The sequence below is a fragment of the Choloepus didactylus genome, chromosome X, assembly GCF_015220235.1.
Source record: "Choloepus didactylus isolate mChoDid1 chromosome X, mChoDid1.pri, whole genome shotgun sequence".
Taxonomy (NCBI): Eukaryota; Metazoa; Chordata; class Mammalia; order Pilosa; family Megalonychidae; genus Choloepus; species Choloepus didactylus.
The window spans coordinates 133,204,436-133,215,725 of NC_051334.1; the positions used below are offsets into that span (position 1 = coordinate 133,204,436).

Consider the following 11,290-nt stretch of genomic DNA (forward strand, 5'->3'; position numbering starts at 1 on the left):
AATGATTTCAATCAGTGAGATCATACAATGTTTGTCCTTGTGCATCTGGCTTATTTCAGTCAATATGCTGTCTTCAAGGTTTATCCATATTGTTGCATATATGAAAAATTCTGTATTTATGACTGAATAGCATACCATTTTATGTATATTTCACATTTTATTTATCCATTCTCAGTTAATAAACACTCAGGCTGCTTCCACCATTTGGCAACTGCAAATAATGCCACCATGAACATTGGTGTACAAATATATTTTTGATTCCCTGCCTTCAAACCTTTTGGTTTATATCTGGAAGTAGAATTGCCAGGTCATATGGTAGATCTATACCTAACTTTCTGAGGATGTGCCACACTGCATTCCAAGTGGCAGCACCATTTTACATTCCCACTGTTCCAACTCAGCTCATACCCAAGACCAAAGAACACACCAGGCATGGAGTTAGACATGAGTTTATATGACTTAGAGACAGGCGGGAGCTCTTCCTGGTGGTGGCCAGCCAGAAAATGGAATTAGCACTCCACAAGGAAGGGCAGAGTGATAGGTGGTGCTTTATAAGAGTTAGGACAAGGACAGTCCATAGCGTGTGAGAAAAAATTTCAGCAGGGTCTTGTGACACAGGGGTGTGGAGATTTGTTTTCAACAGTGATCAGGGGAGGGGAGTTTTAATGCTTTGGTTATGTTACCATTTGTACATTCTTTTTCACTTGAGGAGGTCTGATGACCTTTAATGTCTGTCCCAATCAAGTAGGCAGTTACTTGCAATAAATCTCTTTCACTATGGAAGGGAGGGTGCCCAACCCTGGGTCCCAGCAATCCAGCCCCATGAAGCAGACTATGTTGAGCATAGGACAGACATTGCCTCCATATTCCACAACAAAAGTATAAGAGACAACAGAACACTAGAAGTCCCCCACACAGAGATAACCCCACATGGATATGCCACCATGGCCAAGAAAGGGAATTAAACTGTTTAGACAAGGGGGCTACTGATAATTGATCAATATTATGTATGTGCTCTTGTATATGATCTAAAACTTGTGAAACATTGTTTGAATGATCAGGAATATATACTGTGCCGGTTTGAGTGTATTGTGTCCCCCAAATGCCATTATCTTTGTGGTCTTGTGTGGGGCAGGCGTTTTGGTGATGGTTGGATTTGCTTGGAATGTGCCCCACCCAGCTGTGGGCAATGATTCTGATGAGATGTTCCCATGGAGGCGTGGCCCCACCCATTCAGGGTGGGCCTTTATCGGTGGAGCTATATAAATGAGCTGACTTGGGGGGAAGAAAGAGAGTGCAGCTGGGAGTGATGTTTTGAAGAGAAGCAAGCTTGCTAGAAAGGAACGTCCTGGGAGAAAGCCGTTTTGAGGCCGGAGCTTTGGAGCAGACGCCAGCTGCCTTCCTAGCTAACAGAGGTTTTCCAGACACCACTGGCCGTCCTCCGGTGAAGGTACCCAATTGCTGAGGTGTTACTTTCGATGCTTTGTGGCCTTAAGACTGTAACTGTGTAGTGAAATAAACCCCCGTTTTATAAAGGCCTGTCCATCTCTGGTGTTTTGCATTCTGCAGCATTAGCAAACTAGGACAGATTTTGGTACCGAGAGAAGTGGGGTGCTTTTGCTGCTGAGTCTGCAAATACCAAACATGTTGGAACGGCTTTTTAAATGGATAAGGGGGAGTTTCTGGAAGAGTTGTGAGGAGCTTGATAGAAAAGGCCAAAACTGCTTTAAAGAGACTGTTTGTGGAAATATGGACTCTAAAGATACTTCTGATGAGGACTTGAGCAGAAATGATGAATGTGTTGTTGCAAACTGGAAGAAAGGTGATCCTTGTTTTAAAGTGGCACAAAATTTGGCAAAATTGAGTCCTGGTGTCAGATGGAAGGAAAAATCTGGAAGCAACAACCTGGAATACTTAGCTGAGGAGATCTCCAGACTATGTGTGGAGGACGTATCCTGGCTTCTCCTTGCAGCTTATAGTAAAATGCGAGCAGAGAGAGATAAACTTAGAACTGAACTCTTGGGTTCAAAGAAACCAGAAGTTGATGGCTTGGAAAATTACAGGCTTCCAGGGGGTGGAATCCCAGAAGCTACAGCCCAACATGAGGATGTAATCAAACGTGGAAGCCAGCCGCCATTTCAGTACAAGCCAAGATTGGAAAAGGAGTTAAGCAGAAAGGATTTGTGGAAAGTCCTATTGTCTGATGGCTTTGACCCCTGCATGCTTCATGCAAAGCCAACAGAATTTTTGCGAGATCTTTATAGACAGAGCCATTGCCAGTCTGGACTGGAGGAGACAGACAAGGAAAAAATTAAAGGAAAAATCTCTTCAAAGTCAGAGCCATGGCGGTTGAGGTCTGGAGTCAGGAGGTCTCGGGCTGGGAGAGCGGAGCAGCCCACATGCATGGAAAGGGTGAGTTTGCCCTGGAGGTCGAGGGCGGGCTTTCCGCCTCGATGCTCTGGAAGAGTTTTGCCACCTCAGGTCCCAAAGAGGTTGGAGCACATTTCCAGGGAATTGAGGAGAGCCTGGCTGCCACCACACTGTTCTGAAGGGGTTGAGCGTGTGCCCCGGAGATGGAAGGGAATCCGGGAGCTGCCCCGAGGTTTGAGGAGGGTGGAGCCGAGAAGGTGGTCTCCCCAATGTGTGGAAGTGTTGGAGCACTCACCCAAGCATTTGGAGAAGAATCAGCTGCCAAAAAGGCCCTTGGGAAGGGTTAGGCTCCCGCTCTCTCAAGCCCCAAGGATGCAACGTTGTTTTGTTAGTGACTCTCAGACTTTGAAATCTAATGGAGTTTGTCCTGCGGGTTTTAGGAACTGTTTTGTTCCTGTTAACCCTGTTTTCCTTACTGTTTCTCTTTATGGCAATGGAAATGTTTATCCTATGAATGTCTGTCCTTTGTATATTGGGAGCACATAACTTGTTCTAAGTTCACAGATCCAAAGCTAGAAAGAATTATGTCTTAGAACTGACCAAGCCTAAACTGATTTTGATGGGATTTTGTACTTAATTTTTGTTACTGAAATGATTTAAGTTTTTGTGATATTGTGATGGAATGAATATATTTTGTATTTGGAAAGATAATGTCATTTTGGGGTCCAGGGGGTGGAATGTGCTGGTTTGAGTGTATTGTGTCCCCCAAATGCCATTATCTTTGTGGTCTTGTGTGGGGCAGGCGTTTTGGTGATGGTTGGATTTGCTTGGAATGTGCCCCACCCAGCTGTGGGCAATGATTCTGATGAGATGTTCCCATGGAGGCGTGGCCCCACCCATTCAGGGTGGGCCTTTATCGGTGGAGCTATATAAATGAGCTGACTTGAGGGGAAGAAAGAGAGTGCAGCTGGGAGTGATGTTTTGAAGAGAAGCAAGCTTGCTAGAAAGGAACGTCCTGGGAGAAAGCCGTTTTGAGGCCGGAGCTTTGGAGCAGACGCCAGCTGCCTTCCTAGCTAACAGAGGTTTTCCAGACACCACTGGCCGTCCTCCGGTGAAGGTACCCAATTGCTGAGGTGTTACTTTGGATGCTTTGTGGCCTTAAGACTGTAACTGTGTAGTGAAATAAACCCCCGTTTTATAAAGGCCTGTCCATCTCTGGTGTTTTGCATTCTGCAGCATTAGCAAACTAGGACATATACAAAGCACTGCACATTAATTAAGGCAAAGCTGCCACCCTGTGCTGCAGTGAGGATATCTAAGGCCATTCCATTTTGTAAAGCTACCTTTCTAAGCTGTGTGACTTCCTCATTTAGCAAGGATATAGCTCTTTTGGAATCATTAAATGCTTGGGCAGTGTGATTGGCTAAGGCTACACGTTTTTCAGTAACTATTTCAGCTCCACCTGGTGCAAGAATGGCTAAAGGATAATACCACCAGGGAGTGCATTTTATTCTATGTCTAGCTTTAACCATTTCCCAGTTACTAGATGTGCCAGTTTGGAAGTATTATCCCATTTCCCAGTTACCAGATGTGCCAGTTTGGATGTATTATGTCCCCCAAAATGCCATGTTTTTTGATGCAATTTTGTGGGGGCAGATGTTTTAGTGTTGATTAGGTTGGAATCTTTGATTGTTTCCATGGAGATGTCACCCAATCAACTGGGCGAGACATTTCAATGGATAATTTCCAAGGAAGTGTTACCCCACCTATTCAGGATGTGTCTTGATTAGTTCACTGGAATCTTATAAAAAAAGCTCAGAAAGAAGGACCCTGCTGCTGCAACTTACAGAGACATTTTGAAGATGGTCATTGAAAGCAGAGTTTTGATGATGCTTTGGAGGTACTAGCCCAGAGTTTGCCCCAAGAAGCTGACACAGAGACATTTTGGAGAATACTGTTTTGAAACACAACCTAAGAGCAGCTAAAATGACATTTTGGAGAACTGCTGCAGCCTAGAGAGGAATGTCCTGGGAGAAAGTCATTTTGAAACCAGAATTCCAGAGCAGATGCCAGCCATGTGCCTTCCCAGCTAACAGGTCTTCCAGAGGACACCATTGGCCATCCTCCAGCGAAGGTACACAGTTGTGTTTGCCTTACCTTGGACACTTTATGGCCTTTAGACTGTAACTGTGTAACCAAATGACCCCCCTTTTATAAAAGCCAATCCATTTCTGGTGTTTTGCATTCTGGCAACATTAGCAAACTGGAATACTAGAATTATGGAGTAAAGAGTCATATAAGGGAAAGGAAACATAGGACTGTCCCCACATACAATGTCCTGTCCAGTTTTAAGGTAAATAGAGCCAACTAAAATGCCCACAGGTCCATAGCCATCCCTTGGGGGAAGGATATGCCCCATATTGGTTGCAGATATTTTGCCAGTGGAAAAGGCTATTGTTTTGTAGTTTAGCAGTAAAATTACACAATTCAGAGGGTATCCATCCCACATCATGAATTCCATTAAGTAGTTCCATTGAGACAGCAACATGGTCCACTGTTATAGTTTCTGCCATCAACCACCCTAAACCATCATATACAGCATTCCCCAATACAGGCTAGGGCTTGTTCACCTGTTCCCATACAAGGGAGGGAATGTAAGCCCCAGTCTCTTTATAGGATGGTAGTTTGATTTCAGCCTTAATTTAGAAGATTCTTTTCCAAATGTCCTAATGTACTGAATTCTGCCAGGCCAGCAGGGTATTCCTTGCAGTCCAATTTGCAGAGCTCACAGTCCAAGGAAGGCCAGTGTTACCTGAAGATGGAAAGTCCAGGAAAACCCAACATTGGGTTCAATTGTGGGTATGAGTTACTGCTGAAGCCAACTTAGGAAGGTGTTTGCTAGGGGGCTATGGGTGAAAACAAAGATGTTTATGGGTGAAAATAAGGGATAATTCCTGCTGATCTAAAAATATACATGCTAGAGTTCCATTGGTTGATAAAAGGCACCAGGGAGAGAAACATTATGGGGAGGTTTTAAATACCGTATATTCTCACCCTTCAAATCTTGAGAGTCCTCTGCCATTACATCAATTGTTAATCTGGGCATAAGAAGTATCCACATAGTTATGCATGAAGTTCCCATGGGAAAAGTAGGCCGTGGATTGGTGATAAGAGTTTTAACAGGTATTTTCTGAATAAACTGAGGCCTTACCACAAAATTTGGGGTAAATCCTATTACCCAGGGACTTAGGATTCCTAACCAATGTGGCTGCATAGGCCAGCACCAAGGCCAATTGACTTCATTTTCCCCAAATTTTATGGTCTGAGGCACAGGCAACAACAAATTATTGCTATTTCCTCACTTAAGCTGTAAGGCAGCTGACCCTTTAACTTGGATTCCCAATGCTTGAATTGGTCCTGCCATTAGCATTTCAACTGGGGTGGGTGCAGCAGCCCTTGGAAGCATTGCATTCAAGGGAGTTATGGCCTGATAGAGCCTTTTAATCCACTGCTACAAGGACCTTTTATCATATTTTAGCTGTTTCTTTAACAAACTATTCATTTTATCATTAAGGCCTGCACCAATGGGGCTACAAGCTAGATGGAAAGTCCACATTACACCATAGTCCATAGACAAGGCTTGGTCATTTATCAAGTAAAAAGGGTCCCCTGATCACTGTCTATCTGTGTAGGTTCACCGTAGAGAGTGCTCATTCTTTCCACACAGCATATGGTTCCCCCCTTGTTTGCCTTCCCCACTGAGAAAGTTAATAAAAGTCCTGTAGCTGTGTCCACAGCAGTAAAAGCATACCTTGCAATCTGCAAGAGTGGAAAGAGATGGTTGTAATCCACTTGCCACCAGGTCACCAGGATTTGTTACTGGCCATTGTGTCCTATCTGGTGAGGTAGCTTATGTGGTCAATGCAGGGAGCATGAAGGGCACTCTCTAGTGATGTCCACTAGCTGCTGGTGTGTGATGGGCAGCCAGATGCCACAGGGTTTGATACCCTCAGTGCCCATTTTTTCCAATGAAACCACTCTGCCATTTCCCTGGGTTCAGCTATGATCTATGAACCCATGTAAGTGCATCAGCTTCCACATTCCCAGGTAATGTGTTGGGAGTGTGGGCAGGGACGTGATATCCAGTTACTTTTTGTCATTGGCAGGTGTCCCAGATATCTTTCCACAATTCTTGTCCCCAGAAGGGGCAACCTATGATTGTCCATTTTTCCTGCTTCCAGGTTGCCATCCAGGTCATAATGACTTTGTAAACAGTCCAGCTCTCAGATAGATGGTTAGCACATCTCCTGGTTCATGCACTATTACCATCCACAATGCTCTTAACTCAGCCCATTGACTGCTTTGCATAGCACCAGTCTCCCACCATAAGTGTCAGTACTGGGTTGTGCTGCCACAGCTGCCCATGTGGGAGACTTCACACTGGCAGACCTATCAGAGTACCAAGCAGACTCTGGAATTGTACCTATGACTTCTATAGTGGGAATTTAAACAGCTATTTCAGGTGCACCAACTTGGGCTGTTGAATCTTCTATAAAGGACACTAGTCTGAGAATCTTATGCATTTCTGTACTCAGAGGGCTGGTATTGAAAATGCTGTGCCATAGCAGGTAGGCTTTTCATTTGTTCAGTGTGCTTAGCTGGGAACTGCCAGAGAGTGGCTTAGAAGCCATGATGGTTAACCACCTGTGAATAGGGATAGCCATTTTCAAGGTGATTGGGCATCTTTGAGTCAGTCTGTCCACTTGCAATAAGGCATTATATGCAGCACACACTTGCTTTTCCAGGGTGCTGTATCTCAGTTCTGTCCCTCTCCATAATAGTGAACAAAAGCCAAGAGACATTTGTTTAGAATGTTGCCTCTGCTACAGACCCCATACAAAGCATATATCAGTGCTGGTTACATCCAATTCACATGGAAGGTCTGGATCTATGACCCCCAGTGCTTGTGCCTCTGCTATTGCCCTTTTTATCTTTTCAAAAGCAGCTGGTTGGGAGGTGTCCCATTCCCATGGATGGCCTTTCCTAATCAAAATATACAAAGGTTTTAACATTTTGGATAAGTGAGAAACAACAGGTCTCCAATACCTCAACAACCCCAAGAAAGCCATTAGTTGCTTTGGCATTTGCAGCATGGGGAAACATTGCACCTTATTGACTACAGCAGAAGGTATAGTTTTTATCTTACCTGACCATGCAACACCCAATAATTTGACAGAGCAGCCAGGGCCTTGCATTTTGTCACTATTGACTGCCCATCCCTGATTTTCTAGGTGAGATAGCAATGCATCTGAGACTTCTTTTAATTTGAAAGAGTTAGTGGTTAACATGACATCCTCACTGATGTGAAATAGAGTTACACTTATGGTACTTTTCCACTTAGCCAAATCCTTTGCTACGAGACTGTGACAGATGGTCAGGCTGTGTACATAGCCTTGGTGAAGAACTCTTAAAGTCCATTGATGGCCTCCCCAGGAGTAAGCAAATGCAGTCTGCTTGATTTTTTTTCTAGGGAGATACTAAAGAAAGCATTAACAAGAGCCAATCCAAAATGATATTCACACAATTGGGTATGAATTTCTTGTAATAAACCAGTGAACTTTTGGACTGTGGCATACAATGTTGGTATTATATTGTTTAACTACTGATATTCTACTGCCATGTGCTACATTACATTCAGGCTTTTGTACTGGTCATACAAGACTATTGAAATGGCTATGGGTGGGTGTTACTATTCCCACCTACTCCAAATCTTTGATAGTGGCTGAAATTTCTTGGTGCCCCCCAGGAAGTTTATATTGCTTTGTAGCCATGACCTTCTGAGGTGGGGTTACTTTTACAGGACATCACTCTGCCTGCTCCCTTTAAGACCACTTTGATCACTTTTCACTGGAGGCATAATTCATCTATAGTGGTCTTCAGTGTGGCACTCTGTAGATCAATTCCTAAAATATATTCCAGCATAAGGGAAATATATACCATATTCTCTTGGGGGGGCAATCTCCCAATTTCCTAGATGAAATTTTGCTGTTTGGCCTTGATTGTTTTTCTCCCATAGCCAGCAAATATCCATTAAATCAGGCTGCATTTCCATAAATTACAGTACATTTGACTCCCATATTTATGAGTACTAACACTTGCTGCTGGCTAGTAGGGGACCAACAAACAGTTAATTCCACAGAGGACCTCTAATCCCAGGGATCATCCGTTATTGTTTGCATCTGGAGATCTTGACCTACCCCCTAAAGGAGAGGGAAAGTGGCTTGTCATGCCACTTCTGGTGAAACATATGGCTCCTAGGCTTGGGATCTATGGTGGTTTCTTTCATGACTTCCTTTCTCTCTCAGAGGCTTTGGAGCTTACTTTAGTAAATCTCTGGCCCTTAGGCAGTTTTCTCCATAGGCTTTCTAGGACTGCATTAGATTGCTTATCTATAGCTTCCATTTCTGTGACAGAAGTGATGATATCTGCCAACATCTGCTTGCCAAATACATGACTAGGACTGTCATGCTCACAGAGATCCTTTTCCATTGCCCTTATGCATGCCACCCTTTTCTGCATCCTTTCCAAATCACCAATGTTGGCTATAACCTGAGCAACAAGGGAAATACAGGATGTCCTATTAGCAGACTTAGGAGAGACATGAGAGTCCCATAGTAATGGTTGGGGGCAGTATTCAACACCATGTTTTTCATTCCTGTAGTAAAAGCCTGTGTCAGGACATATGAAAGCCTTGGCATAAATGGCATACTTCATTCCTAGCCCTCTTAAAACATCTTGTAGCTTCTCCATAGTTTGCCAATGTGAGGCATTGTGCAGTGTATCCTCTTTATTAGGCCATGCAGCCTTACACCCATCAACCAGTCATACCAATAAGGAGGTGAATTTTGCATTAGCTGAGGTAGCATACAAGTGTTGTAGTGAAAGGTGGGTTGTAGTAGATGCCAAATTACTCATCTCCACTCCAGATAGACCTACTCCCTCTACTCCAGTGTCCCATTACCTCAGAAACCAATTGGGTAGGGACTCCTTAGTTTTTTGCATATACTGCTGCCCTAAATCATCCAAATCAGCAGCAGTATAGTCTCTCATAGTAATGTAATTTCTCTTCAGGAGGCTGGCATTGCTGAATTCTAGGGGGTTGATCTTGTGGCACCTTCCACTCTGTTGTATTATGGGATGCATCTCTAGGGACTCTTCACTTCCTCTACCTCCCATTATTCCTCCCCTTCCTTCCTCTTCCAAGGAGGTCTATGGGGTCCCATGTTTTGTGGTCCCATACTGGAGTAGCTAAAATCCTCTGGAATTGAGCCCAAGGCAATTGACACCCTTTGATTCAGGCAAATGTGCATGCTAGAATCTCTAACTGGTCATTCACTTGGAGCAGGTGGTTGGTCAGAGAGTCCTTCATTTCCAGCTGGGCAAAGTGGATATCTTTTTCTAGTTTTAATTTCTTTTCTAAATGTAATGCTTTCTCCACTTGTTCTGTCTCAGTAGCCATCTGCAAATTTCCTAAAAGGGGCCATTCAGTGGCTGCCACTATTTGGCGATCCTTTTTCTTCTTAATTAAATTTAGTTGTCCTGCTATTTGTTGCAAAACAATTAATAACCCCACCAGAGTCTCCAGGGCATCCCTATACCATCACAGCAGTCCCTAATCATCCAGAATGGCAGCCACCCCTCCCAATATGGATGACACAGCAAATTTGGAATTTTTCCCACAATTTCTCAGTATGGCCAGTGGCTCTTTTGTCTCCTGGCTTACTCTCCAATTGTTCTAACCCAGCTCAGCCACAAGGTGAAAGGATGTTCCAATTTGCTGATGCTGCTATTATGCAAAATACCAGAAATGGATTGGCATTTATAAAGGGGGTTTATTTGGTTACAAAGTTACAGTCCTAAATACATAAAAGTGTCCAAATTAAGGCATCAACCATAGGGTATCTTCACTGAATAATGGCCACTGGTGTCCAGAAAACCTCTGTCATCTGGGAAGGCACATGGCTGGTGTCTGCTCCAGGGTTCTGGTTTCAAAATGGCTTTTGCCCAGGACATTTCTTTCTAAGCCTCTGAGGGTGTTTTAGTTTCTTCCAGGCAAACTGTGGGCTAACAAATGTCTACTTTCAATGGCCATCTCCAAAATGGCTCTCTTGGCTGCAGCACTGAACTCCCTCTGTCTGTGTGCTCTTATAGGATTCCAGTGATTTAATAAAACCAACACCAAATGGATGGGTTAACACCTCTATGGAAATAATCTAATCAAAGATATTACCCACACTTGGGTGAGTCACATCTCCATGGAAACATTGAATTAAAATGTTCCACTGAACAACAAGATTGGGTTCAAATATCATGGCTGTTTTGGGGGGACATAATATATCCAAACTCTCACATTCCACATCCTGGACCCCAAAAAGACATGATCTTTCCATATACAATTCACTTATTCCATCATAATATCACAAAACTTGAATCATTTCAGTAACAGTTGGTATGTACAAGATCTTAACAAGATCAGTTACAGACATGGTCTGTCCTAAGGCAAAATTCCCCTCTGGCTGTGGAACTGTAAAACTTAGAGCAAGTTATCTCCTGCCAATATAAAATGGAGGGGCAGTCATAGGATAAGTGTTCTGATTGCCATTGGGAGAAACTGAAAGGAAAATAAGATTCACAGGACCAGGACAGTTCCTAAACCCTGCAGGGTATATTTCATTTGATTTGAAAGTCTGAGAGTCATTTATAGAATAATGTTTTATCCTTGGGGCTTGAGATAGTGACCATCCCATGCTTTCCAATTGCTTATGCAGCAGCCCTTTTCTCTTCAAACACTGGGGTGAGTTATCCAACATATTAAAGAATTGGGGAGAACACCTCTATCTTGACCCCATCTTCCTCAAGC

At 43.6% G+C, this 11,290-nt stretch overlaps 1 pseudogene; it reads right to left on the bottom strand.

Moving 5' to 3' along the window:
* The window catches only part of LOC119522348, a 52,453-nt pseudogene extending 42,564 nt beyond the window's left edge, over positions 1-9,889 (bottom strand).
* Between the last annotated feature and the right edge of the window lie 1,401 nt (positions 9,890-11,290).